Below are 8,946 nucleotides of genomic sequence, written 5' to 3'. Positions count from 1 at the left end.
GAAAAACAAATATCATATATTAATGCATATGTGTGGAATCTAGAAAAATGGTATGTGGTCAGTCATGTTCAACTCTTTGCAACCCCAAGGGCTGCAGCCTGCCAGGCTCCTCTGTCCATGGGGCTATCCTGGCAAGAATACTGGAGTGCATTGCCATATCTTTCTCCAGGGGATCTTTCTCACCAGGGGATCGATCCCATGTCTCTCATGTCTCCTACATTGGGAGAAGTGTTCTTTACCACTAGTGCCACCTGGGAAGCCCAAGAAAAATGGTACAGATGCACCTATTTCCAGAGTAGGGATAGAGACACAGACATAGAGAACAAATATGTGGACACAGAGGGGAAAGAGAATGGTGGGATGAAATAGATTGGGATTTATATATATATATATATATATATACACACACACACACACACACACTACCATACGTAAGTAGATGGCTTCTGAGAACCTGCTATATAGCACAGGAAGCTCATAGGAAGCTCAGCTCAGTGCTGTGACGACCTAGATCGGTGGGATCGGGGCGGGAAAGGAGTTTCAAAAGAGAGGGGATATATGTATACATATAGCTGATTCACTTCATTGTACAGCAGAAACTAATACAACACTGTAAAGCAATTATACTCCAATAAAAAATAATAAAAGGCAATCAGAATATGAATGCATTCTTGTGGAGTAGTGACTGTTAGAACATAACATAAATAGTAATGGAATTCAGTCAATGTGGTGCCATGCAAACCTAGAGGATTTTAGTGACTACTACAGCTCATTTTTTTCTATTATCTATCCCTTTAAAAAACAACAACAACAACAACAACAAAAAACTCCTTTCAATTTGTTTAGAAATGGTCCTAAATATTGTCATCTTCTATATATTGATACATGCAATATGTATGGATAAAGTTATTCTAAAATTTGGAAGAAATAAAATCACTGATCTAAGTTACACAAAACTAAGTATAACATTTTCAAATTGGATAGCATCTTAACATACTCTACTTGGATTCTCCCATCAACCCAGCACCTCCCACAGGTATTCATGCCCTTTTGTTTTAATTTCAAATTCTCTAGTATTGTTATTCTTGCTGATAAATCATAGTCAGAATTATTATTCAAAATACCTGGGCGGTAAATAAAGATACTATTTTACAGTTGGGCCTGAGAAGGAAGGGATGCCATCTTTAGATTCAAAATTAACATTTACTGTTGTGAATCTCAGGCTACGAAACTGATCATGAACAGAGAAAGTGGAAATCAAAAACTAAGTATTTTGATACACCTTATTTGGCTCAGGTAGAAAAAATATTGTTCATAAATTACTTTTTCTGGATGGCAAATATAGTTTGAGAGTGGCTGTGACCAACTTATATTTTTATGTCATAGAACACACATAAGAGGCATCTTATAGATTATTGTTCTGTGCTTAGTCACTCAGTTGTGTCCAACTTAGCAATTCCATTGACTGTAGACCACCAGTCTGCTCTGTCCGTGAGGATTCTCCAGGCAAGAATACTGAGGTAGATGGCCATGCCCTCCTCCAGGGGATCTTCCTAACCCAGGTATGGAACCCAGGTCTCCCTCATTACAGGCAGATTCTTTACCATTTGAGCCACCAGGGAAGCCCAAGAATACTGGTGAAAGTGAAAGTCACTCAGTTGGGTCCGACTCTTTGCTACCCCTGGAGTGGGTAGCTTATCCCTTCTCCAGGGGATCTTCCTGACCTACGAATTGAACTGGGGTCTCTTGAATTGCAGGCATATTCTTTACCAGTGCAGATTATTGGATAATGTTAAATAAAGAAAGTAAGATACAGAGAAATATATACACTGTATATGCATTTCTATGAAGATTTTAAGACATGAAAAATTCAAAGATATTCGGTTTTTATGGACATCTACACGTGATAAACCTGTTTCAAATAGTCAAAGGAATGATAAAAAGTAATAATAAAAAGCAAATTCAAGAAACCAGCTACTTCTTGAATGGGAGACAGAAGAAGCGGAGATTGACTGAGGAGCCTCCTAGAAGAATATTATTTCTTACGTTAGCCAAGTTTAAGTTCAACAGAGATGGTAAGGGAGTCTTGAATTCACCACCTCCCAAAAACACTCTGTATTGCTGATCCTGTTCACAGCGCCAAATGTCTCACTGTATCTCACTGTGCCCACTGTTCCCTGAACCCACAGCAGGCAAGGAACAAGCTAAAAGGCTGGGAGAAAATGCCAGGAACCCTAGGATCTGCAAATGGGTTTATTCTCTCCTGGCTGGCGCAGCAGCAGAAGCACCAGAGATTACAATAAACACACACAACCCTTCAGGGCTTTACCAGGTGAAGCTTTTATGGCATACGACACAAAGCAGTCCGAGACCAAGCAAGTACCTCCTCACCAGGTATAAGTGATCTCAGCTGTTACATAATTGGCAAAGTCATTGTTTACAGAACATGGGGTGAGAGGGCTGGACCAGAGTACCTGACTGGCGCCATCTTGTATATTTCCCCACATACTCCAAACCTACAGTTACATATCCCACAACTTTCTCTGAAAACAAACAAAAAACACGTACAAACTGGCTCAGCAACACCTTGCACTGAGCAACGGACAGCAGGCCCACTGGGAAGAACATGGAAGAGGCCGGATCTCACCAGAAATCCCACGCCTGGCTGGACACCCACGGCCCCACAGTAGGAACAGGACACACCATCGGAGCTTCTCCCTGAGGACGGAAGGGTTTAAACAGCACATCAGGCAACCCAGCTTTTAAGATCTACATCTGAGAAACAGGCCCTCCAAAATATTGGCTTTTGAAAGCCACTGGAACTTGTGCCCACAAGACCCACACACCTGTCGCAATCTGAGAAGATTCTGACAGGCTCCTGCGCGAGGACTCACCCTCCCGGGCCCAGCGTGGACGCATCAGATCAGAGTGAGCCCAGGCTTTGTGTGCCTGAGTCTCCTTCGCCTGCCGTGGAGTGTCGGCCTGAAGGCAGGCGACTGATTTAACAGCCACCTGAGGACCCGCTGCGATGATCTCAGCAGGACAGCCAGACGGGCTGGCGGCCATCTTTGAGTGCTTCCAGGGTGTCAATATCTCCCCAAGGTGGCTTGTACGCATGTCCGGCACCCGGTGTTCCGCTTGGTGCCTGGTTTTCAGCTTGGTGGCGGGTCTTGTCTGGTTCCCAGTTTTACGTCTTGTGCCCTGTTTTTGCAGTTGCCACTAGGGGACAGTGCTCCATCTCTGGCACAGGTGGTAGTCCGGCAGGAATATCTATATCCACGTGCTCTCAAAGCTGCTGCCTCCTGGGTCGGGCTTCCAATTGGCCTGAATCAAGACTGAAATCTTCCCTTCTGGAACACCAGCAGATGTTCACACAGCTCTCAACTACTGAGCCACACTCAAAATTAAATAGGCTGCTTGGACAATTGCAAAGATATGAGAGATAGCCTGTGAACAAGGCTGAAGGAGACGATTTATCGTCTCCATGAAGCCTCTCCTTTAAGACTGGAAGAGGTGGCTGTCTTACCAAATGTACAGAACGACACAGAGTCAAGCAAAATGAGGAAACAAACGAGTGTGTTCTAAACAACAGCAGCAAAAAGGTAAAAACCTCAGGAAAAACTTAGTGTACTCGCAAGTGTTTATATTACTATTAGTTATGTATAACTTATTTTATATATTTGTTACTTTACATAGCTAAGTGTTACATGTGTAATTTGCTTTATATATATATACACACACACTGTATTCATTTATATAATTCAAATATTTCATAATTAAATTTAACAAGCCAATATATAAAATTAAAGCAGTATCTTAAAAGCATCTTTGCATCTATTAGAAGATAATTTAATGATGCACACTTTTGCTTAGGACATTTACAACCTTGGGACTTAAAAATATAAATCTGATTTAACACTTGTTTATTACTTTACTAACATTTTTGTGTCATAAGATTAAAAAGAAGTTTAATTCCTTGGGGCTTCCCTGGTGGCTCAGACGGTAAAGCATCTGCCTGCAATGTGGGAGACCCGGGTTCAATGCCTGGATCGGGAAGATCCCCTGGAGAAGGAAATGGCTACCCACTCCAGTACTCTTGCCTGCAAAATTCCATGGACTGGGGAGCCTGGTAGGTTACAGTCCATGGTGTCTCAAAGAGTCGGACATGACTGAGCGACTTCACTTTCTTTCACTTTAACTCCTAAATGTAGGAGACATTTGTCTGTGTAATGATAAAATACTATATAGGAAAGCACAATAATGTACCTTATTAAAAAAAAAAAAAACTTTTTTACCTTCTTCTAATACTTTCTACTCCACAAAACAATTATTTTTATAATGTTCCTTAATGTAAATATATAATGTTATAATTATAAATTAAGGAAAAGAAAGCTGCCTCTCTGACAATAAAGTTTTCTGAATAATTCAGTCACTGCATTTTTACAAAGAGAAACTTGAATCATGTCAATGTCAAAAACCACCACAATATTGTAAAGAAATTATCCTCCAATTAAAATAAATTAAAATAAAAAAAGAAGATTAGTGACCAGCTTACATTCAAATACTCTGTTAGTCTAAAAGCTAGAATGATATAAATTTCAAAAATTTTCTTAATATTTTTCTTGTATAAACATACTCCGAATGCCATGAAATAAACAACTGTTTATTATAAAGGGGGAAAAGAAAAGACAGAGAAGCTTGGTCTAATAGATATCATTCATCTCTAAAGTTTTGTGATCTAAGCTAAAAAGCCTCAAGTTTGATATTTAGTCTCTGACTCTCCTTTCTTATATGGTGTTCTAAGAAACATTCATCAAAATTTATTTTGCTCTCCAGAATAAAGCCAAAGGTATGGAAAGCATATTTGTCACTGAATAGTTTCAGAGGACACGAAATATACTGAGGCAAATGTCTTCTTAAGTCCATTAGCTGGAGAAATGAAATAGTCAGAGAATTACAAGAACAGAGGTCAGCCTCACAATTCATGTCTCTTTGCCCTCTTCACCTTGTTAGTCTGGTATTTTTGACAACTGCTAAGCCTATTGGTTATCCCTGTACAAACCAGTGCATTTCAAGTGTTCTTTGCTTTTGAGTAATGTGAGACAGCCTTTAGTGTGAGAAAGATTTCATTGTAGGAGTTTCTAAATGATAATAAGTTCTTAATATAGAAGTGTATGCTGTGTTTCACACAAAGAGCATGTATATGTGTGTGTCTGTGTGTCTATCAGCAGCAACGATGCAGGTGCAGAAAAACCTTTTTATTTCACATCATGTTAGCAATTTTATACCAACGTAAAAATATAAATGATGCAAAATATAATGGGCAGTCTCATGAGCTATTCTCCTGTGAGCTGTTTTCCTGTGTTATCCTAAGTTTCAAATCTAATACAAATAAGGAAATAGCCCTTTCTAAGAACATTATACTATCAAGTGCTGCTTGGCAGTTTCATATGTGTTCAGTTCAGTTCAGTCGCTCAGTTGTGTCCGACTCTTTGCGACCCCATGAATTGCAGCACACCAGGCCTCCCTGTCCATCACCAACTCCCAGAGTTCACTCAAACTCATGTCCATCAATGGCATGGTGATGCCATCCAGCCATCTCGTCCTCTGTCGTCCCCTTCTCCTCCTAACCCCAATCCTTCCCAGCATCAGAGTCTTTTCCAATGAGTCAACTCTTCGCACGAGGTGGCCAAAGTACTGGAGTTTCAGCTTTACCATTATTCCTTCCAAAGAATACCCAGGACTGATCTCCTTTAGAATGGACTGGTTGGATCTCCATGCAGTCCAAGGGACTCTCAAGAGTCTTCTCCAACACCACAGTTCAAAAGCATCAATTCTTCGGTGCTCAGCCTTCTTCACAGTCCCAACTCTCACATCCGTACATGACTACTGGAAAAACCATAGCCTTGACTAGATGGACCTTTGTTGGCAAAGTAATGTCTCTGTTTTTGAATATGCTATCTAGGTTGATCATAACTTTCCTTCCAAGGAGTAAGCGTCTTTTAATTTCATGGCTGCAGTCACCATCTGCAGTGATTTTGGAGCCCCCAAAAATAATATCTGACACTGTTTCCACTGTTTCCCCATCTATTTCCCATGAAGTAATAGGACCAGATGCCATGATCTTAATTTTCTGAATGTTGAGCTTTAACCCAACTTTTTCACTCTCCTCTTTCACTTTCATCAAGAGGCTTTTGAGTTCCTCTTCACTTTCTGCCATAAGGGTGGTGTCACCTGCATATCTGAGGTGATTGATATTTCTCCTGGCAATCTTGATTCCAGCTTGTGCTTCTTCCAGCCCAGCGTTTCTCATGATGTACTCTGCATATAAGTTACATAAGCAGGGTGACAATATACAGCCTTGACGTACTCCTTTTCCTATTTGGAACCAGTCTGTTCCATGTCCAGTTCTAACTGTTGCTTCCTGACCTGCATATAGGTTTCTCAAGAGGCAGGTCAGGTCGTCTGGTATTCCCATCTCTTTCAGAATTTTCCACAGTTTATTGTGATCCACACATGTGTAATCATATTTAATCTTTACAACAACTCCCAACAATCAGTTGATTTTATTACCAGGAAAAATAGGTTAGGACTTGGCAGCATAAGTAACTTTCCTTAAGGTCACAGCTGATAGTGACAAAGCAGACTCTTGAATTCAGGTCTAAGTCAAAACTACCCACTTTCTCACTGATTCTGGGAACAACCAATAACTTTAAGTTAATCCTCTGAGCAGAGTCCTTTCCACATTTTTGTTTAGTCCCTATTTGGCGTTTGGATGTTTAGAACTTTAATGTAAATCCAAAATTAGTAGAATAAGTTTTATTGAAACTATAAAATCTGTAAGCTGCAATATATACTTTTTTAGCCTTAATGTGCATATATTGCATTTCTAACAAGTTATTACTGATTTGAAAATTTGTTAACATTCCTATTTATGCTGAAAAATTATTCATGACAAAAAGACATATTCTTGAAGTTATATAGCTCACCTTTATCAGCCTATAAGACCAGGGTGACTTAATCCAGCTTTAATAATTGTAATAACCCTGGCTTTGACACTGAAACTAGTAGTGAAAAGAAGATTTAATTATTTTATCTAATTATCTAATTATGCTTTTTATTGTTTCTCTGCTCCCTTCATTAGACTCTTAGCTTTTGGAGAACAGAATTAAAGTCCTTTTTTCTCCTTTTATCCCCAGGACTTGGCACATCACATGGCTTGTATTAGATGTTTGATGCTTGTTTAATTAGTATTGCTTGAATGTTTCTGTGCGTTAACTTTATTGAAGGAAAGTGATATTATTGAATATAATGATAAAAATTAGTGTTATGAAAGATTATTAATAATGTCAATTATATATAATGTATATAGAATTAACATATTAAAAATTAGTAGCCAATGAAAGCATTAAGTGATCATTTGTCCCAGTATAAGTTTTCTCACTGTTCTGGGTAGCATTTTCAACTGTCGCTTCCCTGATTTGACGAGCAGTTTGGATAGGCTCTAGTACCCTTGTTGCTGTCGTTCAGTCCCTAAGGCATGTCTGACTGTGACCCCGTGGACTGCACCATGCCAGGCTTCCCTGTGCTTCAGTATCTCCTGGAGTTTGCTCAGACTCATGTCCACTGAGTCAGTGATGTATCCAATTTTGGGTAAGACACCAGTCTAGATATCATGGTGAAGATATTAATTTAGATACAATTGATACTTAAATCAATGGACATTTGAGTAAAGTAGATTACTTTCCATTATGTGAACCTCATTCAATCAGTTGAAAGTTATTAGAAGAGATTAAAGTCATTGAGAAAAAAGAAATTCAGCCTACATACTGCCTTTAGACTCAAGTTACAACATCGCCTCTTCCTTGGGTTTCTAGCCTACCTGGCTGCCTTGCAGATTTCAAATTTGCCAGTCTCTACAATTCTGTGAGACACTGCCTTAAAAAATACATTCATATCCCTCTATATCTTTATCTATGTCCATATCTGTATCTATATCTATACCTATTAGACACCCATACACACACATCCTATTTATTCTATTTTTTTTTTCTGGAGAATCATGACTTCTATAACTGCTATATAGGCAATATTTTATCAGCCTTATTCTTAGTCTTTTCTTTGACCTTTACTTAGGAGAGTAGCGGTAACTCTTTGCAGTCCTCTCCCTTTTTACTTTCTTATGTCTGGCATCCTGAGAAGAAAACATCTATCTGTAATTGTTTCAAAGTAAAGCAGGTATTATGAGACATGATGGTTTCTATAACAACCTATTAGAAATAAGACAATCCTAGGATTTTAAGACCAGTTCCATATCTCACTAGTTGCATAGCTTGAGTGAATTAAGCTAGTTCCATTATTTTTGAGACAGGGTTTTTATAATCATCAAAAATAATACATAATAAGTAAGGTCCTTAGCATGAAGTGAAAAAGAAATAATCAATATTATTATTGGCTATTTCATCCAGTCATGAAAATAAAGTCAGTGAAAGATTTCCTTATGTTTTATTAGTACTGCTACACTTATATTCCCTACAATAGGTTGCTACTTACATTGCAGGGCCATTTTACATTGATGTTTTTTAAATTCCCTTCTTAAAGATAGAAGGTTGATGAGTCAAGTTCATGATAGTTTTCTGGAACAGATAATATGACAAAAGAGTAAAAGGTTACAAACAAGATTCTAGTGTATAGGAATTGTTTTGGTCCAGCCTAGTCTATTGGCACAGATAATTACAAACTATGCACCATGGATATTGACTGAGGCCTTTTTATGCTGTGACAAATTCTGTTTTAAATGTCTGATATAGAGCCCTTTATTTTAGAAGGTATACCAGCAAGTAGGAAGCACTTTTTATGGTGCAGTCAGAATAGTTTTCAGCGAATCCCTCTTCTTTTCTTTAACATGTATCACTGTGGATTGCATCTCCATAGTCTCTTGGGGCA

The 8,946-nt window shown here is 38.7% G+C and overlaps 1 long non-coding RNA gene across 1 annotated transcript in view; it reads left to right on the top strand.

The window, feature by feature from the left end:
• The first annotated feature begins 2,426 nt into the window (after window positions 1-2,426).
• LOC147342463 (uncharacterized) overlaps window positions 2,427-8,946 on the top strand; it is a 68,313-nt gene continuing 61,793 nt past the window's right edge. The window contains exon 1 of the long non-coding RNA XR_015157347.1: window positions 2,427-3,602. This is a non-coding gene — a long non-coding RNA (uncharacterized LOC147342463). The remainder of the gene's footprint in view (window positions 3,603-8,946) is intronic.

Source organism: Bos grunniens, chromosome 29 (assembly GCF_055505025.1).
Source record: "Bos grunniens cultivar Pamir isolate PY7600 chromosome 29, Bosgru_T2T1.0, whole genome shotgun sequence".
Taxonomy (NCBI): Eukaryota; Metazoa; Chordata; class Mammalia; order Artiodactyla; family Bovidae; genus Bos; species Bos grunniens.
Note: the sequence above shows the minus strand (reverse complement) of the source record. Positions and strands in the feature narration are given on the sequence as shown.